Genomic DNA, 25,530 nt, shown 5'->3' on the forward strand with positions numbered 1-25,530 from the left:
TTTTGAGCACCCCAAGACCTGAGAAAGGCCTAAAACCTGAACTGGACAATCAGGAGAAAGACATTTTTAGCCCACTCTGAGTTTAACCTACCATAATGCTTTGCATGCTCTGGCATAACAGACATGCTTTGCTTTTCTCTCTGAGTGAACCCAAAATTCTCCTTCCTGTGTCAGCAACTGTAAGGCCAGATGAAGCTGACTAAGAGAATTCTGTTTATGACTGCCAAGGACAAGGCACCTTGAACCAGACACTATCTTGAATAATGGCATTTCTCTTATTTTGGTGTCTTATGGACATGGTATGTTAGTTATATTATGTCATGTTAATGATGGAAGAGACATAGACATCCTGGAACTATAATTCCAATTGACACTTTGACACTTACTGTATTTGCAATCTATCTTTTTAAGAAATTCCTTTCTCATGTTATGGTTATCAGATATGGAGATTACAATTTTGGCTAAGACAGACTTATCTCGAGTCAGGAGGGGTAAGAGGGAATCACTGAGGATATAAGGTCCCCTTTGTTGATCTTTCCTTGGGTTCATTTCCACAATGAACTCTCAGGTGTATCTCTATGTGCATGATCTGCCAGCTTTGAGAGAAATAAATATGCACGTGTTTGTCCTTCTTAGAATAAGCTCTGTAATGGTTGACAGAAGTATACAGACCGATATGAATGCTAGATCTAGCCCAGGAGAGAATTTGGTAGCATGTTTAAAGAAAACGGTGTGAGAAGATTAAACTGATCCTATATCATTTTTATTGATCCTATTTACAATTTGTTGGTTTTTGTTCTGTAACTGCCTAAGTGATGGTTCTTTGTCTCTGAACTTAATTCAGAAATTTAGCTGGTCTGTAATGAGTTATATTTAGAAATCCAGTTCTCCTGCTAATCACTGTTCTATTCTTGCCTCAAGGAAATCTGTCTAGTATCTTTATATCACCAAGTTATCCTTCAAGGATGTGTGGTTTGCTATCCAAAGAAGTCTGGTCTGCTATCTCTAACCTTGCAAATGGACTCAAACTGAATGAACTTTCTTAGTTACAGGAGGGGGTTGTTGCTGGCTCCTCATTCCCAGTTTCCAACCAATCGTTGTACTCACCCCCATGATGCTGCCAATTGAATTCTTTCCCCACCCACAAAGTCCTGTTCTTGGTTCTGTAATCCCCTAAAATTATAAAAAGGGTAGCTGTAAAACTGAGGCAATCATTGGCCTGGATTATTACCACATCTGTGTCCTACTAATAAACTGTAATCCTGCTTGGAGAATACATATCTCAGTCTACCTTGCTGAATTTCACTTGGGACAATTTGGTGGCAGTCATGGGATTGGGGGAGAGAGGCTGATTGGTCCTCCTGAAGTCCTCTAGGGGACCTCTCTTCTTGAGCACACCCTAGTGAGATTTCATCACTTGGAAGGGGGAGCTTCTCCTGGAGGACTGTAGGCAGAGATCTGGCTCTCCCCTCGATCTCAAATGCCATAGTTCTGACTCTGAGCTTAAGGTAAGCACCCTTTTGGGAAACGTTGCAGGTTTTTGTCTATCTTGCAGTGCTATTTGTGTTCAGTGTGGTAATTTGGGAATAGTTGGAAATACATAGACCTGAAAAATCCCTTCAGGTACTTCCTTGGAGAATTTTTTTGGTTCCCCATGGAGAACCCCTGGGTCTAACCAGGGGAAAGTCTAAGACCTGTTTTTTTTTTAAAGCCTTGAAGAATTACAGCCTTCTTTTAAAGCTTTGGAGAGCTTTTTGGGTTCTCCAAAGAGAATCTTTAGAAGAAGGCTTAAAGCCTTGGACAATTTTCATTCTCCAAGGACAGATACTGAATTATTCCAGGGGATGGTTCTTTTTCTTTAAGGAGAGCCCCCAGCTTACACCGCGGGATGGGAGAAAAGGGTCATAATTTCTTAAGAGCTCATGTCATTGTATCTGTGTGTCTCTAGCATAGTATTTGCTACTAGATATCTAGTAAACCAAACTGAGAATAGAAACCCACTACTTGTCAGCCCTGTATTTGTTGTTAATGTGCTTCTGTGTGGCTTTCAAATATGTGCTTTGGCAGAGAGCCTAGAAGGATGAAGTTTTAAAACAACTCAGCTGGCCAGCAGGGACTTAACCTTCATAAATCTCTAGTGAGGGATAAGGAGGAAGACTTTGCGAGTAAGTGCTTCTGTGTCTCTTTTGTCATATTATCTATATTTAAAAGTCAAACAATTTTTTTCCCCTGAAGAGCAAGAGTAAAGAGAAAACATTTTCTTAAGATGAAAAAAAAAACTCTGTCTTTTAACTCTGGCCAAGTCAGAAGGCAGAAAAGAAACACAGATAAGGGATCTTTCATTCAATTTACAGAAATTTTTGATATCATAAACTAATAAGAAACTGAGTTTGTGACTAAAATCTAAGTTCTCTACTGTGAAACTCTAAAATGTGGTTTGAAAATTTTTATAAATGCTAAAATATTCTAGTGAGTTTTGAGTTAATATTCTTTGGAATTTGTTTTAAAGAAATTAAGAACATAAATGAATGCTATCGATAGATTTGTTATAGCTAAGAGAGGAAGGTCATTTCACTGATTAGAAAGAAGCTGGTTTGAAAGTGATGTTTTTGAGGTTTAGGAATTTAGGAGTGCTGGGACCCCAAAATCACAACACACGGTTCCTGTCCTAAGCCTTTCAGCCAAAGACAAGGTTTATTAAAGATCTGCCATATTGGTGTGTGGGACAGAGACTACTTACTCAAAAATAAAAACAAAGACAGATACCTTGAAAGTAGAAAGGAGTTTATTGCTTTCTCAAGAGAAAGGGCACCACCCCTGGTCGCCATCACCGGCCAGGAGAGTACAAGTTCAGTACAGAAATCAAGGTTTATTTATGCCCAAATGAATTCAACTCAAATCTTCTTTCTGCCAGAGACAAAAGTTTTGTAGACTCTTAAGGAATCTAAACATTAGTGACTCCATAAGGACAAGTCTCACATGAGAGTTGGGCATCTCGTACCCAGGGTAGACTGGTGTAGAGAGGCCAGGCACAAACAGCAGCAAGCAGTATATATAGTCTTAGACAAACCACTCCAAAAAGCCCCCTCCCCACCTGTCTGTCTCAATCTCTTTATCCTCATTGGCTGAGGCAAGAGACCTCACAGCCTATATTCAGAACCCAAGAGATACATTTTACTGGAAATGCTTGGGAGCTAGAGGATTGCCTTATTTGGTAAAGTTAAGGCACAAAACAACAGAGGGGGTGGTTACAAAACAAGGGAGGGGGTGGGCAGCTGGTGCAGAAACGAAAGTGAAACTTAGGCCCAGCTCATGCTGAAGCCTCACTACATTTATGGAGCAGAGCTTACATCTTACATGAGAAACTTTCACTTGTCTCATACATACGTCTGTTTTAAATGTGTTTTCTTTATGCTGCAGTTCTCTGAATTTTCACTCTCAAGAGCAGAGGGATCACCAACAGAATAAGATCTGCTGGCAAAACCCTCTGTGAGCAGAGTAGAAAGCTAGAGCATTCTTATGGGTAAGTAATTAGGGCTGAGTGCAAGATTGCTTAAGACTGCTGAAGAGGGCTGTGAGAGATGATCTCTCAGAAGTGAAGTCTCCCCAAAGGGTCATTCGTCCTTGCTAATGGTTCTGGTATTGTTGCTTTTGAGTGGCATGTGTGTACCAACACTAAGTGGAGACCCCTCAGAATGCCAGACCCCCTCCCCTAGCCTTCTCCCTCCCCTACTCTTAGATAGGGTTAGCAGAAATTCCTGAGCCATATGAGCATCCTGTCTATCTCATCCTCTAGCTAGTTATATGACCTTGGGTAAAAGGCTGCTGAAACTGTGAGGCCCTGAAATGGGGAACATGCTAACATAATTTCTATACCTCTTTGTTCTCTCTGTTGCTGGGGTAGTTTTTACACGAGTAGATTGTATACCTGAGGCTCGGTCAATGAGCCTACGCGATGAGGGTTAAGGTGGGCTGCTGTGTTGGGGTCTACGTAGTCTTGCCTTGAACAAAGAGCACTTGAACTCTCGGGGCAGCTGAGGCAGCATGGGGGTGCACTTTCTCAAGAAAGTCAATGAAGAGATCTCTCCTTTCGCAAACTCTTGTCAAGACTCTGGGTTTTTTTTGTTTTTGTTTTTGTTTTTTTTGGCTAGACAATGGGGTTAAGTGACTTGCCCAGAGTCACACAGCTAGTAAGTGTTGTGTGTCTGAGGCCGCATTTGAACTCAGGTCCTCCTGAATCCAGGGCCGGTGCTCTCTCCACTGCGCCACCTAGCTGCCCCCAAGACTCTGGTTTTTTAACTGAGTGAAACAATGTAAACAATGTGAGCTCTCTCAAATGGACTGAGTGCAGCAATTTCTTAGACTGTTACAAACTCAAGGTTGGTTACACTAGCCTCAATAGGCCTAAGTTTCAGGTTCCTAGAAAACACATGATTTGTACTGTTACATCAGCATTAGGTAATGACTAATTACTAAAAAGGATGAAATAGCTAGGATTGGTAGTATTATAATGAGATTCCTTGTTTCTGGGGTAGATTTTCTCATTTTAGATTGTAAGGCTGAAATTCCTGTCCAATGGGAATTCAAAGCCAGTGGTGGGTGGGTATCTCTGTGCTAGGGCTATATAACCTTTGTCCTGGCCTTTGTGCCTTGCCTCACTCGTTTCTCTCGGACTGTCCCTCGAGGCAGACTCCTGCTTCTCGGGAGAACTTAATAAATCTTTCACTTTATACCTAGAAAATCTCTGAGTGTTATTTTTGGGTGGCTGTGGCACACAGGGTCTATATAATCTTGCCTTAAACAAAGAGCACCCACACTCTTGGGGCAGGTTAGGCAGCACGGGGGTGCCCTTTCTCGAGAAAGTCAATAAAGAGATTCCTCCTTTTTGCAAACTTTTGTCAAGACTCTGGTTTTTAATTTGGGTAGGTGGTCTCTGTCCCACACAGGGTTTTTGAGAGGAGCTGTTACCAGAGTTGTCCTGGTGGAGGACTCCATAAATTAAGAGCCCTGATTTAAGCAATACAAGCATGGAAGTAACTTTTGCATCTAAATTTTGATTCCCGGTCACTAAGACTCTGTGTGATCTACATGTTGTGTTTCTAGATTAGCCTGCTAGGTAGGAGAGCTGAAAGCAGGGTGAGGTTTTAACCAACCAGAATTGGCTCTCTGTATTTAAAGTTTAAAAGGGTTATTTAAGGAGAAATTTATTTTTCTTTCTTTTGATTGTGGCCAAAATCAAGAGGCAATGAAGGGGGAATTTCCTCCAGTTTATAAAAGTTTAACAGATTTGAAAGTGGAATCAAAAAAGGGATTTTTCTCTGAGTACTTCCTCGAAGAAGAAAAAACCCTGCTGGGGTTTTTTGTTTGTTTGTTTTGTTTTGTTTTGTTTGCAGTGGGGTGGAGAGGAAGGGGAGGAAGAGTATCAGTAGTGACCTCTCTTTAGCTCTAAGCTGATAAGATCTCAGACCAATATTCCCATAGACGGTGTGGCTGTGTGAACCCAGGCAAAGGCTAATGAGGGAAATTCTACCTATAATTCTTAGGGTTCAGCCCACCACCCATTTTGTTAATCGGTCCCTGCCTAAGATACAAAAGTATTTCCACAAGAGATCTCCACGCTGGCACGAAATGATCCTATAGCAAATTAAAGGAATTGTTAGTTACCGTACAGGTCACTAGAGAGGCCATTGTACAGGTTATGTTGGAGACTATATCTGAACCTAGATATAGTTTTTTATTTTGATTTCTGGTGTTTCCAGTATGGAAGAAAAGGCCACATTACTCAAGACTTTTTTTTTAAAGGGGTGTTAGAAGTCAAAAGGGAAATGTATGGGCTGTGGATCTCAAAGATAAATTCTATTTTATGTTGAATAACTAATCTTTTTAATGATAAATTACCCCAGTAGAAATTAAACAAGTGCTAACTGACTAAATGAAGTTGAGTGTGGAAATGAATTTTGTCTTAGCTCAGAAGCCGCTAGGGGATAAGTTCTCTTCCAGCTTTTTAGGCTGAAACTTTAATTGGAAAGTGATCTTCAATACTAAAAGTTTATGAATGCAGGTTTAATAGGATCCCAAAGCTCAAATTTGTAGATTATGTTTAATTTAATCTAGGGAACTGTTTTTGCCCACCCAATATATCTGACATCAGGGCAATGTGTCTAAAACTGCAAAAATAAGGTTTGGTTGGGTTTTTTTGTTGTTTTGTTTTTGGCTTTTGAGACATTTTGATGAAGGATCTTCTATCATAGCCTTAAATGCAATCACTTTAGAGTTTCAGTAATTTTATGTTTAAAATATACAGTACCATTTTAAAAGCTGTGTGTTTAAGTAATGTTGGTGAAAATTGTGAGACATGCAACTCTCTTGATTTATGAATTGTTAGGTATTAACTCTCTATGGTCTTGAAAAGTGAAGAGTAAGCAGAAAAGAAAGTATGATTTTTAATTTGGGAAAAAGGGGCAAGTAGGTGGTGCAGTGGATAGAGCACTGGCCCTGGAATCAGGAGGACCTGAGTTCAAATCTGGCTTCAGATACTTACTAGCTGTGTGACCCTGGGCAAGTCACTTAACCCCAAATGCCCCCCTCCCCTCAAAAAAGAAAAACTGCTTTGAGTCAAACTCTGGAGGTAACATAACAGATCTATATTGTTAATTGGGCCATCAAGCCTTTTATAAACTGTTAACAGGGTTGGGAAAATCCAGAACCCCACTCCTGGGCTTCAACAGGCCTCCTAAAAGTTTTTTGTAATTACTAAAAAAAACCCAAAACATCTTAATGGATTTTTTTTTAAAAGAGAGATTTTGGGCCAACTAGGTGGCACAGTAGATAGAGCACCAGCCCTGGAGTCAGGAGGACTTGAGTTCAAATCCAACACTCACTAGCTGTGTGACTCTGGGCAAGTCACTTAACCCCAATTGCCCTCACCAAAAGAGAGAGAGAGAGAGAGAGAGAGAGATTTATCCCACAAACTTCTTTTATTAAATAGTATTTTATTTTTTCCCCCTAATTATATGTCAAGACAATTTTAGCATGCATCTTCATAAGATTTTGAGTTCAAAATTTTCTCTTTCCATCACCTCCCCACTTCCTAAAGTGGTAGACAATTTGATATAGGTTATATATGTACTATCATGTAGAATATATTTCCATATTAGTCACAGTTGTGAAAGAAGAAACAGATCAAAAGGAAAAAAAATGACAAAAATAAAGTATGCTTTAATTTACATTTAGAATCTATCAGTTCTTTGTCTGGATGTGGATAGCATTTTCCATCATGAGTCCTTTGTACTTGTCTTGGATCATTGTATTGCTGAGAAGAGCAGAGTCATTCATAGTTGATCATCACACAATGTTGCTGATACTGTGCATAATATTTTCCCAGTTCTGCTCATTTCACTTTGCATCAGTTCGTAGACGTCTATCCAAGTTTTTCTTAAATCTGCCTGCTCATCATTTTTTATTGCACAATAGTATTCCATTACATTCATATGCCACAGCTTGTTCAGCCATTTCCCAATTGATGGCATCTCCTCAATTTCCGATATTTTGCTACCAGGAAAAGGGCTGCTACAAATATTTTTGCACATGTAGGACTTTTTCCCTTTTTTATGATCTCTTTGGGATACAGACCTAGTAGTGGTATTACTGGATCAAAGGGTTTTGTTGCCCTTTGGGAATAGTTCCAAATTGCTCTCCAGAAAGGTAGGAACAGTTCATAAGTCCACCCACAGTGCATTAGTGTCCTAATTTTCCCACATCCTCTCCAGCTTTTATCATTTTCCTTTTTTGTTATACTAGCCAATCTGATAGGTGTGAGGTAGTACCTTGGAGTTGTTTTAATTTGTATTTCTCTAATCAAAAGTGATTTTGAGGTGGTGCAGTAGATAAGAGCACCTGCCTTGGAGTCAAGGAGACCTGAGTTCAAATCTAGTCTCAGACCAGACACTTGACGCTTACTAGCTGTATGACCCTGGGCAAGTCACTTAACCCCAATTGCCTCACCAAAAAACAAACAAAAACAATTATTTAGAACACTTCATATGACTATAGATAGCTTTGATTTCTCCATCTGAAACCTGCATGTTCATATCCTATGAACATTTATCAATTAGGGAATAGCTTATATTCTTGTAAATTTGACTCGGTTCTCTATATATTTGAGAAATGAGGCCTTTGTCAGAGACACTTGCTATGAAGTTTGTTTCCCAGCTTTCTGCTTTCTTTTTCATTTTAGTTGCATTGATTTTGTTTGTGCAAAAGCCTTTTAATTTAATATAATCAAAATCCACTTTGCATTTTGTAATCTTTCTTTGGTCATGAATTCTTCCCTTCTGCATTGATCTGACAGATAGATTATTCCTTGCTCTTCTAATTTGCTTATGATGTCACCCTTTATGTCTAAATCATGTACCCATTTTGACCTTATGTTGGCATATAGTGTAAGGTGTTGGGCTATATCGTTTCTGCCATATTTTCCAGTTTGCCCAGCAGTTTTTGTTAAACAAATGAGTTCATATCCCCAAGGCTGAGGTGTTTGAGTTTATCAAACGCTAGGTTACTATGGTTATTTATTATTGTGTCTTCTGTACCTAATCTGTTCCACTTATCCACCATTCTGTTTCTTAGCTAGTACCAGATAATATTGATGATTACTGCTTTATAATATAGTTTATCTGTTACTGCTAGGCCACCTTCTGTCCCACAAATTTCTTCTGGGGCTAGGTATGGGCAGTGTAGATTTCTTTTCCCTTTTGGGAAAATGAGAGGGATGTGGAGCTCTTTGATCTAGTACATAACACCTGAATTGCAACTGATCACACAACAGATTATAATTTTGGTAGATAAATTAATGAAGAGAATCACCTGGGTTGAAATTAACTCTAGCTTGGGAAGGTTTAACAATGGCATGTGCAGTCTGGGATATGTTGAAATGTAAAGGAAAGTTGGGCATTCGGAATAATGGGTTTAAAAGATTTGAAAGGGGGCAGCTAGGTGGCGCAGTGGATAGAGTACTGGCCCTGGGATTCAGAAGGACCTGAGCTCAAATTCAGCGTCAGACACATAACACTCTAGCTGTGCGACTCTGGGCAAGTCACTTAACCCCAATTGCCTCACTAAAAGATAAAAAATAAAAAATAATTTTAAAAAAATAAAAGATTTGGAAGGAGAAATAAAGGCTGGAAGGAAAATATGGAGATAAGAAGGTTTGGGGACAAAGGGAGACATGGGCAAGACAGCGTGTTCCAAAAGCCCCTCTTGTCCCTGGACAGCTGTTCTGAGTGCCCGTGTGCCAGCTTCAAACGGACAGGTTTGACTTCTGTGTAAATACATAGATTGAGAAGGAAGAAATTTAGAGTTTGATCTGAACGCCAATACACACAGCTATAAAAGATTAGGAGAAATTTGATAAGCAATGTGTTCCTAAGTGTGATCGTTAAAATCTCATATACTGTCACTTTCAAAATCTTTGGCAGTGGATTTGCAAGAGATAGTGAATCCCATAATGTGAAATGCTTGGAATAAATAGCCTTCGGGTAACATATAATACTAATTGAAATTAGAAATTCAGGTTCTATGTGATACAATTTGGAAAATAAATCTAGGTGTAATTGAATTTATTCTGGTCTCATTTTAAATGAAATTTATTGTCATTTATTATTATACTATATGGATCGGAAAACTTGTTAGCTGTGTGATTTTAAGCCAAGTTACTGAGTTATATGATTTGTTATGCATATAAAGAAAGTGCCCAATGTTCATTTGATAATTCATTGTATTAGAAATATTGTTAGAAAAGTGATCTCTTCTTTCATTCCTTTGGGTTTTATGGATTTATTGTTAAAAGACTGGTGTAAATGTTATGAAAAAAAAATAACAACTCTTGGGGCAGCTAGGTGGTACAGTGGATAGAGCACCAGCCCTGGAGTCAGAAGGACATGAGTTCAAATCCAGCCTCAGACACTTGACACTAGCTGTGTGACTCTGGGCAAGTCACTTAACCCTGATTGCCTCACCAAAAAACAAACAAAAAAAAACCCCAAAACAAATAAAAAACAAAAAACAAACAAACAAAAAACAACTCTTGAAAGGTGGAGCCAAGATGGTGGAGTAAAGGCAGGGGCTCACCTGAGCTCTCCCCCAAACTCCTCCAAATACTTTCTTCAAAAAATGACTCTAAACAAATTCTAGAGCAGCAGATGCCACAAAAAGACGACAAATTTCCAGCCCAAGACAACTTAGAAGGTCAGCAGGAAAGGTCTGTTGTACCTGAGTGAAAGTGGAACACAGTCCAGAACAAGCTGCACCAGCACAGCCCAGGCCACAGCAAAGAAGGAGCAGGCCTTGGGAGCCATTGAATCACCCATGGCTGCTTCCACAGACCATAAGGGTGTCAAACAACTGGTCAGAAGGAGGTTACAGGGGTCTTTTTGCGAGCACTGAGGCAGGACTCTATTCCTGTGCCCATACTTGGATCTGGGTCACAATCCTGGCAGTACCAGGGTACAGAGGAGCACTAGCATAGCAGAGGTTGGAGAAAACAGTGGAGGGGGGCCCTCCTCATAGTTCCAGGGCAGAAAAGAATGCTTGTGGTTGTGGTTTTGGCATGGGCCAGGAGAGTAGTAAACTACTCTCCATAGATCACACCACCTTGGAAGAACTGAAAACTTCCAGGTCCCTAGAAGGATCTCTGAAAACAGCTGCACCAAACCCTTGAAGCTTGGGACTGTGCTCCCTCGACCCTGGAAGGGGAGCCCTATTTTAACACAAAGTTAAAAGTCAAGTAAGTAATAGGCTGGGAAAATAAGCGAACAGTGGAAGAAATTCCTACTGTAGAAAGTTACCATGGTGACAAGAAAGATCTAACAACACACTCAGAAGAAGACAATAAAATCAAAGCTCCAACATCGAAAGCCTCCAAGAAAAATATGAATTGGTCTCAGACCATGGAAGAGATCAGAAAGGATTTTGAAAATCAAGTAAGAGAGGTAGGGGGAAAATTAGGAAGAGAAATTAGAGTGATGCAAGAAAATTATGAAAAGCAAGTCAACAACTTGATAAAAGAGTCACAAAAATATTCTGAAAAAAACAACACCCTAAAAACCAGACTGGGACAAATGGCAAAAAGAGGTCCAAAGAGCCAATGAGGAGAAGAATGCCTTAAAAAGCAGGATTGGGCAGATGGAAGAAGAGGTACAAAATCTCACTGAAGAAAATAATTCCTTAAAAATTAGAATGTAGGGGCAGCTAGGTGGATAAAGTACCTGCCTTGGAGTTAGGAGGACCTGAGTTCAAAGCCAGCCTCAGATACTTGACACTTTCTAGCTGTGTGACCCTGAGCAAGTCACTTAACCCCATTGCCTAGCCAAAAAAAAAAAAAATTAGAATGTGGCAAATAGAAGCTAATGACTATGAGACATCAAGAAATGATAAAAACAAAACCAAAATAATGAAAAAGTAGAAGGCAATGTGAAATATCTTACTGAAAAAACAACTGACCTGGAAAATAGGTCCAGGAGAGATAATTTAAAAATTTGTAGATGACCCAAAAGACATGATAAAAAAAAAAAGCCCGGATATCATCTTTCAAGAAATTATCCCAAATTATCCCAAAAAGATCACAAAAAAACGGGAAAAGGAACCGCATGTACAAAATATTCAGAGCAACTCTTTTTGTGGTGGCAAAGAATGGGAAATTGAAGGGATGTCCATCAGTTGGGGAATGGCTGAACAAGTTGTGGTATAGGAATGTAATGGAATACTATTGTGCTATAAGAAATGATGAGCAGGCAGACTTCAGTTAATAAACAGTATCTTTAGAGACGGATGTCTGTTGGTCTGGAGATTGATACCAATATTCTCCTGGGAGAGTTTTTTTTTTAAATGAATAATCATATCCACTATCTCTGGGATTATGTAATATAATTATTTTATTGATTGTTAATGCTTGATTTTTATACCAGGATGACTTTGAACTTAAGAAGGGAAGAAGGGGCAGCTAGGTGGCACAGTAGATAGAGCACTGGCCCTGAAGTCAGGAGGACCTGAGTTCAAATGCGGTCTCAGACCCAAACACTGACACTTACTAGCTGTGTGTCACTTAATCTCAATCTCCTAAAAAGAAAAAAAAAAAGAAAGGAAGAAGAGGATGTTAAATGAAACAATAAATGAACACCAGTTTTAAAAAGTTAAATGATAATGGAGTCAATACCAATTTTGAAAAGCACTCTTATATGTCTACTTTGGTGAATGTCAAATATTTAATCATACAGATACATTTTGCAAGTCAGATTCTCATAGATTTTTTTAAAAGATTCTTCAGTCTCTTGTTGATAGTATCTATATTAGGTAGAGGATTTTGATAAAAGTAGAAACAGCAAGGGGTATGTAAAAACTTAAATTCTCTGAAGTTTCACGTGAACTATGGGTTCCCAATTTGATGTCCCTTTGTAACTCCATTGTTAATAAGATAAGAACCACAAGGCTTAAACTGGTTTCCACCACATGAACTAATTTTTGAAGAAGTAAAATTTAGGAGGGTGTACTAAATTGTATTAAGATCTATTTTGCAAAAGATTTTAGCAGAAACATCTAAGACTCTGTAAGTGATATGGTACCAGAGAAGCAAATCTACTGAAAAGGAGCCCCCTTCAGAGATGCCTTGAGAACATTTTAGAATGTCCAAAAGAAGATGTTTCCAGAAGCCAGACAACTACATGGGACATCTGGGATCCAGGATAAAATGTGCTGATTAAATGGACATTGGGAATGAGTTACTAGGATACTAGGAGATACATTAGTTAATGTTGATTATCATTATCATATTACTTTGGCCTTCTGCTTCACAGTATCTGTGTTTGCTGAGTTTTCTTAGTTACCTCAAGACATGTAACTCTTCCCTCTAAAAATTAATCCATGGTCTTCAATATTTTTACTATGGCTTGTGCTATGACTAATGAATATTATTGTTCTTACATTAACTAGTCAGGGAAAATTGTAACCAGCCTCCATAAGATTTAACAAGTTATAGCAGAGACACAACTATGCATTCCAGGTTGACCCCTGATGGAATGCCCCTTATTGGCTACAGGGAAACAGCCTGTTATCCATCCTTGGTGAATAGGCCCTTGTTGTCTTTTGTCTTGCTATTCTTTTTAGACTTTGCATTAGTTGCTGTGTTCTGAACTTGCACTTGAAAAGCTTATGTTAGTGTGCACTGCTTGTAATGACTGTGGAAAACCTTATGGAATTAGCCTATAGATAAGTGATCTGTATTTGAGAGAAATATATGTCTCTTGTTGATAAAAAGGGGTAATTGAGGAGATTAAATTGATTCTGTATCATTTTTAATTGATCCTGTCCTATAACTGCATTAAGTCATAGTTGTCTCTGAACTTAATTCAGAAATTTCGCTGGTCTGTAATGAGTTAAGTTTAGAAATCCAGTTTTGCTAATCACTGTTCTATTCTTGCCTCAAGGAAATCTTGAGGGATGAGGATGGATACTGAGAGTCTGGTCTAGTATCTTTATACCACCAAGCTATCTTTGTCTCTAACCTAGAAGGTGGGCTCAAGTCACAGAAGGGAGGAAGGGGATTGTTGCTAGCCTTTCATTCCAGTTAGCAACCAATCATATTGTCCCCTACACTTCAACTCTGTAACCAATCATTATTGTCTTCACCCCCATGATGTTGCCAACCTATAACCAATTGTATTCTTTCCCCACCTATGAAGCCCTGTTTTTTGTTCTGTACTCCTCCAAAACTATAAAAGGGGAGCTTTCCTTCTGCTCCGGGTCTTTGGCTTAAAACTGAGGCAGCTGTTGACCTGCTTTATTACTAGGTCTGTACCCTGCTAATAAACAGAAATCTTGCTTGGAGAATACCGTGCCTCAGTCTACCTTTGTTGAATTCACTCAGGACAGGTGATAAAAAATAAATTAATCCAACATAGGTGATTGACATGTGATAGAAATGGCAGAAGACCAAAGTCAGGATGCATAAATGCTTTTTTATAAAGGAACCTAAAATAAGAGTGGATGAATTACATAATTTATCAACATGTAATAGTTATCTCAGAAAGTTGATGAAAGAAGGATGACCATTAGAGAGTGATCTTTCTAAGATACAAATTCTCGAGGAAAAACATGGATGGGTGAGATGGAGATCTATAACACTGCATATGAGTTGTAATATTAAGGGTTATTATGTAAAAAAATCTTCCTGGACAATAGCAGTATTGTAGCATATAAGTATTTCTTTAGATAAATCTATACTTAATAGTTTAGTGAAAATTCTGTAACTAAATAATGAAAATGTAATGGAGATAGAATGTAGAAACCAGCCTATGATAACTACTAAGCTAGAGATAAAATTATTATGGGGTAATAATTATTAATGAGGAGCTCATTTGGACTTTGGTAGAATATTTGCACATTAATAGAATATTTTAGGAGAAGATTAAATATATGGTCATTTTTCTTCATAGTGCCAATCAATGAGTACTAAATTTCTTACAGTGGGAAATTTTAGAGCCCATCTTCCTATTGAGCATAATTCTAAGTTTAACAGGAACTGATTTAGGAAACATCTATGGGTAAATCACTGTGAAATACTATTCATAATCTGATTAAATTCAGTGAATATTTATTAAGCATCTGCTATATACCAGGCACTGTGCTAGGCACTGGAGATGCAAAGACGAAAAAACAAAATAGTCACTACATTGTTTAGTTCTCCCTCTTACTGTCAAAACTAAAAAAAAAGCAATCTACACACATTGTCACCGTTTTCTTTTCTCCCACTAATTTTTCAGTTCTTTGCAGTCAAGCTTCTAATCTCACTACTCAACAGAAAAAGATTTCTCCAAGGACCTCTTAATTGGTAATTAGAATGACCTGTTCTAGCCACATTATGCAATGACTAAGATTGTTAAACTGAACCTTTCTCAGCATTATGAGGATCTAAGACATTTCCAGAGGCCTTGGGATGGATAATGCTGTTCACATTCAAAGAAAGAACTATGGAAGTCGAATCGCTATCACTTATTTTTACCTTCTGTTGAGTTTTGTTTCATCTTTCTGATGGTTCCTCCTATTGGTTTTAATTTTCACTTACAACTTCACTAATGTGAAAATATGTTTAATGGGTATGTAAATGTAAAGCCTATATCAGATTGTGGCTGTCTTGGGGAGGGTGGGGGGGAGGAAAAGGGAGAAAAATTTTCAACTCAAAAGCATATGGAAAAAATTTTTAAATGTAAATATAAAAAAAAAAGAATGACCTGTTCTCAGTTGTCATCCTTCTTGTCATTATTGAACATCCCCTCCTCCTGTACATACTCTCTTAGCTTTCATGATACTGCTCTAACCTGGTTTTCTTCTTCCTGTTTGATCACTCTTCTGTCTCCTTTATTTGAACTTTATCCATGTCCAACCCACAGACCCTGGGTACCTGAAAAGACTTTTTTCTGTCCCCTCTTTCTCTCCTTTCTCGATTCCCCTCTACACTGGTGGTTTCATCAGCTCCTATAGATTCAGTTATTATCCTTATGTTGGTAACTCTAAGATCTACATATGCAGCTCTTTCCTAAATTCCAGTCACACATTATCAATTGCCTATTGAATATTTCTAACTTCCATAAACACTTCAACAAAATGAAACTCATTATCTTCACCTGAAAACCTATCACTCCTCTAAACATTTTTGGAGAGACTACCAAAAATGCAAATTCACAATGAGTCATTATTGATACTTCTTCCTCACTTCAAAGCATTTTCCCCAAAACTAGGAACATAGTCTCCCACAAACACACCTAGAATCCAGGACAGGGAAAGAGTAAGCCATGGCACATGGCAGGGAGGTATACAGGTAGGGAACAAGTTTCCATGGAGACCCTTTTCTGCGCAGCTGGGCTGGGGAAAACTCAATTTTCAATGGAGAGCTGCAGTCTTTCCACCTTCAGTATGGCTGGAGGCTACAGGAATCTTTTCAGCTGAATTATTACAGAAATCTTTTTGCTAGGACAATGACCTTGCAACCTTTAGTATAGGATGGGCAGAAGCTTCTTCTCTTAGACTCCCTCAGAGCCTCAGCTCTGGTATGGTTTGTCACCTCCAGGCAGGAAATGGGAAATATTCCTCCCTTATTGGATAATTTCTTCCTCACTCAAAAGCCCTTTCCCTCAGTAAAACCACTCCATGCTGCTTAGGTTGATTAATTTCAATTCATCTGCTTATATTCCTTTGGAAATTTTATGAAATGAGTGTCTGGTGACAAAGGGTACGAATTTAGTCTATCCCAGGTGACAGATTATAGGTTTACTGTCTTGCTGGCTTCTTTATATGCAATTAAGCTATTTAAGACCCCCATCCTAAGGTGGAAAATGTTTATTTTTTATCTGAAGATTTTCTCTTTGACATTTCAATGTCTCTTATCTTTTAGCTCCTAAAGAACCCCTCTGCAGAAGTCACAATGCAACACATCCCTTCTTACAACTGTATTTATAGTCAGAGGATCTGAGTTCAAATTCCACTCTGTAACATAACATTTCTCTAGGCCTCAGCTTCCTCATATGTAAAAAGGGAGTAGCAATGAAAATAGCAGACATCAATAAGAAGCCCTTTACACATATTACTTCACTGTACTTTTTATGCCGCAGATGAAATGTTAAGAAAGTGTTTACTAAATTTAAAGCATTTATATAGGAGTTATTATCATTTGTAAAATGAAAGGGTTTCTAAAGTCCATTATAGCTGCAGGGATTATTTTTACTGACCAGTGCAGTCACCTTCCATGTAGTTTTGATTAGCTCGTGTTCTGGATATAATCTATCCTGTGCAGTCCAACTACTCATAAAGCAAAAATCATTTCTGTCTGAGACGCATGATGAGCTGAGCTGTCGTCCGCTTGGCCCTTCTGCACTTCCTGAGTTTCAGGTTCACATCTCTGGTTCACAACACCCAGGTCACCTGACTCTTTCCACCCTCCCATGACATCCACTCAGTTACCTTCTCTCCACTCTGGTAATCACCACCTTAATTAGTTCCTAGAGGCCCTCCTCACTTCTCACCTGGACTGTTTAAGCAGCCTTTTAACGGGTCTCTATCTGGCATCTTTTCACTCTCTGCTTCACACAGCTGCCAAATATTCCTAAAGTGGAAATGTGACCATGCCACTCTCCTGCTCCAGAAAACTTCAGGGACTCCCAGTTGTCACTAGAATCAAACAGATTTCTCTGGCATTTAAAACCCCTCATGCAATGGGAAAAGGGCCACCTTAAAAAAAAAAAAAAGATTAAAGCAGCTGAAGGAACATAATATTATGTTTACAGCAGTAGAGAGAAAAACAATCATAACTTGAAAAAAAATAATTTTAGAGATAGAGGAAACAATTATAGATAGAGGAAAATATCAACCTCTCTTACAATTTTAAATGTAAATGGATTAGACAGTCAAATAAAAGAAAAAGAATGACTATTTGGATAAGAAAACAAAACCCTACAAGGTGTTGCTTACAAGAAGCACATTTTTAAAACAAAGACATTGGGGGGGGGCAGCCAGATGGCACATTGGATAGAGCACCAGCCCTGAAGTCAGGAAGACCTGAGTTCAAATCTGGCCTCAGACCAAACACGTGATGCTTACTAGCTGCGTGACCCTGGGCAAGTCACTTAACCCCAATTGCCTAAAAAAAAAAATCAGACACACAAAATAAAACTGAAGGGATGGAAAAAATTTACTATACACCAAGTGAATTCAAAATATCAGGAGTTATGCTATCAGATAAAATAAAAACAAACATTCAAAAAATAAAAAGATAAACAATGAAACTATAATATGCTGAAAGGAACCATAGACAACAAACTAATATCAGTAATAAACTTATCCAATGCTTTAGAATCCAAATAAGGTACAAATGTCTTAGTATCCAAATCCATAAATCTGAGCTTCAAGAAGACAGATAGTAGCACGATAGTGACAGGAAACTTCAGTATCCCTCTATCTGTTCTTGATAAGTCTAACAGAAAGACAAACAAAAGGAAAAATATGGAACCGAAAAAATTTCTAAAGAAACTACAGTTAAAAGACTCAGAGCATCTTCTAAATGAGGGAACAAAAGAATATAAATACTTCTCTGCACCATCTGGAACTTTTACAAAAATTTACCATGTACTAAGGCATAGAAATATTGTAAACATATATAAAAAGGCAGAAATAATCAATATGTCCTTTATAGACCATAATTCAATAAGAATAGAAACTGATTCAGGGACCATAAACAAATAGAGCAACTAGGAGGCACAGTGTTGGGCCTGAAGTCAGGAAAACTCATCTTCCCAAGTTCAAATTTGGCCCCAGACACTTGCTGTGTGCGACCCTGGGCAAGTCACTTAACTCTGTTTGCCTCACTTTCCTCATCTGTAATATGAGCTGGAGAAGGAAATGGCAAACCACTCCAGTATCTTTTTTAAGAAAAACTCAAATGGGGTCATGAGGGGTCAAATACAGCTGGAACAAACATAAACAAAGATGCAAACCCAAATGGTGACTTAACAATGAAATCTTAAATAATAAGTGGCTAAAGGACAGATCATCGAAACAATAAATTATTCTGTAAAAGAAAATTATAATGATGACACAACATAGCAAAATTTCTGGGATGCAGCTAAAGCAGTGTTTGAGAAAAAAAATCATATCCTTACAATCATGCATTAACAAAACAAAAAAGAAAAGATTAATGAACTGAATATGCATTTTTAAAAATTAGAGAATCAACAAATACACAAAGCTAAAATAAGCACAAAAGAGATATTAAAAATTAAAGGGCTAGCTGTGTGACCCTGGGCAAATCACTTAAGCCCAATTGCCTAAAAAGCAAAAAAAAAAAATTAAAGGGGATATAAATTGGAAACAAAAAAAACACATAGAAGTGAATAAAACCACAAGATGTTTTTTAAAAAGACTTAATATAATAATTGTTATTATATATTTGATATCAATAATTGATAAACCTTTAGCTAATCTGATTAAAAAGAAGAAAGAAGAAAATCAAATCAATAAAATAGCAAATTAGCAAGGTGAAATCACAGCAAAACCAAAAAATGAAAAGAGTAATCAGAGCAGTTATATGCTAGTAAAACTGAGAACCAAAAGAAATAAAGTAATGCCTTCAAAAATATAAAATATCCAAACTATCAGAAGATGAGATGGAGATCTTAATTACCCCAATCTCAGAAAAGGAAATGGATCTAATTTTAAAGGAACTACCAAAACAACAACGGTTTCACAGAACAATTCTATCAAACTTTAAAAAAAGCAGTACTTAAAATCACAAATTATTCTCAAAAAATGAGAAAGAAAAAAACCTACCTGAATCCTTTTATGAGACAAATATAGTCCTAATACCTAAACCATGGAAAGATAAAAGCATAGAAAGAAAACTATAGGCCAATATCATTAATGAATATTGACTCAAAAATTGTAAACAAAATCCTATCAAACAGATTACAATAATTTATCTGAGAAACCATTCATTATGATCAAGTAGAATTTGTGGGGTTCAAGGATGGTTTAACATCAGGAAAACAATCAACATAAGTAATCTTATTAAAACCCCAAACATCCCAAGTCACATAATCATCCCAACAGATGCAGAAAAGCTTTTGACAAAGTACAGCACTCGTGGTAGAAACCCTATAAAGTACAGTCATAGTTCCCCAGTTGATAAATGGTCAAAGGATATGAACAGATAGTTTTCAGATGAAGAAATTACAGCTATCTATAGTCATATAAAAAGTGTTCTAAATTACTACCGATTAGAGAAATGCAAATTAAAACAACTCTGAGATACCACATCACACCTAGCGACTGGCTAACATAACAAAGCAGGAAAATGATAAATGCTTGAGAAGATGTGGGAAAACTGGAACACTAATGCATTGTTGGTGGAGTTGTGAAATGATCCAACCATTCTGGAGAAAATTTGGAACTATGTCCAAAGGGCTATAAAACTGGGCATACCCTTTGATCCAGCAATACCACTACTAGATCTGTATCCCAAAAGAGATTATAAATAAATGGAAAAGAACCCACATGTACAAAAATATTTATAGCAGCTCTTTTTGTGGTGGCAAAGAATTGGAAATTGAGGGGATGCCCATCAGTTGGGGAATGGCTGAACAAGTTGTGGTATGTGAATGTAGTAGAATCCTATTGTGCTATAAGAAATAATAAGCTGGAGCAGCTAAGTGGCACAGTGGATTGAGCTCTAACCTTGGAGTCAGGAGGACTTGAGTTCAAATCCAGTCACAAACACTTGACACTTAATAGCTGTGTGACCCTGGGCAAATCACTTAACCCCAATTGCCTCACAAAAGAAAAAAAGAAATGATGAGCGGGCAGATTTCAGAAAAACCTGGAAAGACTTAAATGAACTGATGCTGAGTGAAGTGAGTAGAACCAGGAGAACATTGTACGCAGTAACAGCAACATTGTGTGATGATTAATTTTGATAGACTTGGCTCTTTGTAGCAATACAATAATCTAAGACAATTCCAAAAGACTCATGATGGAAAATGCCATCCACATCCAGAGAAAGAACTATGGCATCTGAATGCAGATCAGAGTATACTATTTTCACTTTTTTTGTTGTTTTTTCTTTCTCGTGTTTTTTTCCTTTTGTTCTAATTCTTCTTTCACAACATGACTAATATGGAAATATGTTTAATATGATTGTACATGTATAACCTGTATCAGACTTCTTGCCATCTTGGGGAGAGGGGGAAGGGGAAAGAGAAAAAAAAATTTGGAACTGAAAATATTATACAAGTGAATGTTGAAAACTAAAACTAATTAATTAATTTGAAAAAACAAAGTACAAGCATAGAAACTCCTTTTTTATATCATAAAAGGAATCTATCTAAAACCAAAAGTAAGCATCATATGAAATGGAGATACACTAGAACCTTTTCCATTAAATGCAAGAGTGAAGTAGGGATGCTCACTCTCTCCACCCTTATTTGATATAGTAATGGAAATGTTCGCAATAGCATTAAGATAAGAGAAGGCAATTCAAGAAATAAAGATAGGTAAAGAGGAGATAAAACTGTTCCTGGCTGCTAATGATATGATGGTTTATTTGGAAAACCCCAGGGAATCAGCAAAGATACTAATTGAAACAATTAATAGCTTCAGCAAAGTTTCTCAAAATTCTTAAATTCTCAATTCCTAAAAATCAATAGCATTTCTATATAATAATGACATGAAAAGTAATAATAGAAAAGGAAATCCTATTCCAAATAACTACAAAATGCATAAAATATCTGGGAATCACCCTCCCAAAGCACACAAAAGACTTGTACAGATTCAATTACAGGGCAGCTAGGTGGCGAAGTGGATAGAGCACTGGCCCTGAAGTCAGAAGGACCTGACTTCAAATCTGGCCTCAGTCCAAACACTTGACACTTACTAGCTGTGTGACCCTGGGAGAGTCACTTAACCCCAATTGCCTAAAAAAAAAAATCTAGACATATTTAATTACAAAGCACTCCTTAAAGAACTAAAGAACTAAATAGCTGGAAAAATATTCAGTGCTCCTGACTAGGTTGTGTCAATATAACAAAAATGACAATATTACCAAAATTAATGTATACTTTTAATGCTATGCCAATTAAATTACCAAGAGAATACTTTACAAACCTTGATAAAATAATAATAAAATTCATTTGGAAAAACAAAAGACCTAGAATGTCAAGCAAAATGATTAAAAGAAATAAGGACAAGGGGTGAAAAGCTCTTTCAGAACTCAAACTATATTATAAAGTGGTAATCATGAAAAGCATCTGGTATTGGTTAAAAAACAGAGGAGATAGATCAATGAGATAGATTAGACAAGGGAGAATCAGAAACAACAAAACTCCATAATCCAGTATTTGTTACCTAAGGAAAGTTAACTAGGGAAAAACTCCCTGTTTTATAAAAACTGCTGAAAAAACTGGAAAGCAGTCCAGCAGAAATTATGCTTAGACCAACACCTTATACCACACTCTACAATACATTCTAAATGGAAATGTGGCCTTAATATTAAAGATCATTTTAGTTACACATATGGCTCAATACTGAAAGGGCTTAGAATTTCAGATGAAGCAATTCCCCTATTGGCCACTGGGCTGGAAGAATTGCTGACTCGATGGATCTTGAAAAAGAAGTTAACCTGATTTCTAGCTTTCTTTCTTCAATTCTCTAGGTAGCATCATGTAATTCTGAGATTTCTGAGGGGTGGGTGAGAGGTGGCCCCAGCATCATGATGACTCCTACCATAACAGGTAGAGCAGAGGCTCATTAGGTGAACTTAATCTTGAGTCTTCGGCTACCTCTTCTACTTTGTACTTCTTTGCTTGATTATAGGTGACTGAGCAGTGATCTCGATACGGGACTGTCTAGACTTGGAGACAACCTCATGAGTTCAGATGATTCTGCATCCTCAGTCAGTGTTGGTTGCACTATGGGAAGTGCCCTCTCCACATCTTGTATAGCACTTCTTGGAGAAGACAACCACCAGCAGGAGGATGAGTCCAACTCCTGGCTTAGTTTGCCAGAAGACATGAACCTGGAAGGAATTGTTTGGAACCAAATTGAAATGTGGAATGCCTATTTAGCAGTCACACACACTACTGTGTATTTTGATATCTTTGAGTCTCAATTTCCTGGGAGAGCATGACAGTAGTTAGATTGCATCTTAAAGCATTTCCTGTTAATATATGCTTCTGAGTCTTTTGTGTAGAGAATATAAATAACAATTGCATCTTCATTTTACTTTTACATTTTACTTCTTCATTTTACATTTTACTTTTGCATCTACATTTTACTTTACATTTACACCTTTCTATTTCCCCCTTTGGGAGAGTCTCTAGACAAAGCCAACTCTAAGCTTTAAGTAATTTCCCCCAGGTTTTGGGTGTGGGAGTGTCAAGAAATAAAGAAACAACAATGACAACAAATGTTCTTCTAGGACTGAATGCTATCTGAGTGCATTGGTCCAGAGTCAAGAGTATATAGCAGCCCAGTAGTATCAATTATTATAGTTAAATTTAACTGTGTTTATGTTGCTTCTCCCAACAGAATGTAAACTGAGGGCAGGGACTATTTTTTTTGTCTCTGTATTGACAACAACTAGCACAGTGATTGTCATATGAGATTACATATGGGCATCATGTATGTGTGTGCCATGTGTGCATATGTATAGTATTTTGCAAACCTTAAAGCAACATATAAATGCTAGCTATTATTATTATATTGACCAGTTGATCAGCTTATTGATCAGGTGAAATGTCTGTGACATAAGATAGTGACATTAGTTGCGGTTAAAGAATGAAATCAGGTCACTTTCCATTTTCATTTTCTCAGGACTTCAACCCTGTGCTTAGGGATGAACTGGTCCAAGGCCCTCGTCAGACTTTCTTGACTGCCTTGATTCTATTTATATTGGTAGCACAGGGATAGAAGTTAACTACCTCTAGCTTTGGTCACAGAAATTGAAGACACTAAAGAAAGTGAAAATAAAAGCTTCATCTTTGTAATCGAAGACCTAATACAAGAATGAGAAGGCAAAACTAATGACCTTCTTCATATGATATCCTAGATCTCAAGACCTTTGACCATCAGAAAGTGAGTAAGCCCAACCACAATAGGTAATATGAGCCTGAAATTGGCACATACCAACTTTTACCCACTTCCAAACCATATTTGGTCAAAATTCATAAGATCATATAGAATCACCAGTTCAGAGATTGAAAGAATTCAGAAATTGTCCAGCTCAACCTTCTGATTTTACAGATGGGGAAACAGGCTCAGAAAGGTTGTATGACAAGGTCACACGTGTTGCAAGCAGCAGAATTGGGATTTGAACTCACGTCTCCTGACTTTAAATTCAGCATCGTCCCACACTTCATTTATCAAATGCAGGGTAGTTTGACATGGTATAGAATGGCAGTCTGAAAAAGCTGAGTTCAAATTTGGCCTCAGATAATTACTATCTGCATGGCACTAGGCAAGTCACTCAGTTCTGTGTGCCTGGGTTTTCTCATCAGCAAAACAGATAAAATCATAGCAGTACTCACCTCACAGGGTTGTGAGGATAAAATGAGATAATATTAATAAAGCACTTTGCAAAGCACTATGTAAATGCTAACTTAAAAAAAAAGAAAAGTGCTCACCATATGTAAGGGATCAGGCCAATTGCTGGGATTCATAAACAAAATCCAAAATATTTCTGTCCTCAAGGAACTTAGAATCTTCTGTGGAATTACAACATGTACATACATTATGTACATACATAAATATAAGTAGGTACACAAATATAAGTAGGTATACAAATATAAGTAGATATACAAATATAAGTAGGTATACAAAGTAATACAAAGAGATTTCAAACAGTAACTAGAGCTAAAAGCTGGGTGGAATCAGGAAGGGCTTCATACAGGAAGTATCACCTGAGCTGTCCTTTGAAGCAAACTGGAGATTCTGTAAGGTAGGAATCGTAAGAGATGGTATTACAGACATAAGGGACCACTTACCAAAAGTGTCTGCTCAGGCTCCCCCTTCCTCTTTTTTCACTATATTGGGTAAGTAGAATAATATTCATAATATTTCAAGGGTTTCTAATTTGACTGGTGTATGTAGAAATAAGTCCTTAGCAAGACTGAATATTTAGAATTAGATAGGAGCTTCAGTTGAAAAACTCACCACCCTTTGGCCAACAGGGGTATGAGTATTTATTGTACTCTCTGAATGTACCTAGACTATTTTGTTTTTGTTTTTTAATTTTTAGGCAATTGGGGTTAAGTGACTTGCCCAGGGTCACACAGCTAGTAAGTGTCAAGTGCCTGAGGTCAGATTTTGAACTCAGGTCCTCCTGACTCCAAAGCTGGAGCTCTATCCGCTGTACCACCTAACTGCCCCTAGACTGGTTTTCAAATGAAAAACATGCAGCCTATTCTCCAAGCTTTTGAAGCTTGACGGGACCTGTTATTGTTGTTCAGTCATTTCAGTGGTGTCCGATTCCTCGTGACCCCATCTGAGATTTTCTTGGTAAAGATACTGGAGTAGTTTGTCATTTTCTTCTCCAATTCATTTTACAGATGAGGAAACTGAGGCAAACAGGGTTAAGTGACTTGTCCAGGGTCACATAGCTAGTAAGTTAGTGTCTGAAGCTGGATTTGAACTCAGATCTTCCTGACTCTCTATCCATTGCACCACTTAGCTACCCTGATTGTAGGACTTTAATGTAGGTATTATTTTTGTTAACATGAATATATCATAAAATAAAAAGAAAACATGCTAATTAATTTCAAAAAGACAAATCTTGTTTAGTATTTCCTTTCCATGATTATTATAAAAAGTTGTGTGTGTGTGTATGTAAAATCATTGTTCAGTTGTGTCCAGCTCCTCATGACACCATGGATTTTGTCCATGGGGTTTGCTTGGCAAGGATACTGGTTTGCCATTTCCTTCTCCAGAGTGTCCTCATTTTAT

The 25,530-nt window shown here is 37.6% G+C and overlaps 1 long non-coding RNA gene across 1 annotated transcript; it reads left to right on the forward strand.

Moving 5' to 3' along the window:
• The first annotated feature begins 1,229 nt into the window (after positions 1–1,229).
• On the forward strand, positions 1,230–25,276 carry LOC144456371 (uncharacterized). Its single transcript, XR_013485477.1, has 3 exons — positions 1,230–1,508; positions 3,421–3,523; positions 22,405–25,276. It is a non-coding gene; the product is annotated as an uncharacterized LOC144456371 (long non-coding RNA).
• The last annotated feature ends 254 nt before the right edge of the window (positions 25,277–25,530 follow it).

Source organism: Phascolarctos cinereus, unplaced genomic scaffold, assembly GCF_003287225.1.
Source record: "Phascolarctos cinereus isolate Bilbo 61053 unplaced genomic scaffold, phaCin_HiC Scaffold_3;HRSCAF=262, whole genome shotgun sequence".
Taxonomy (NCBI): Eukaryota; Metazoa; Chordata; class Mammalia; order Diprotodontia; family Phascolarctidae; genus Phascolarctos; species Phascolarctos cinereus.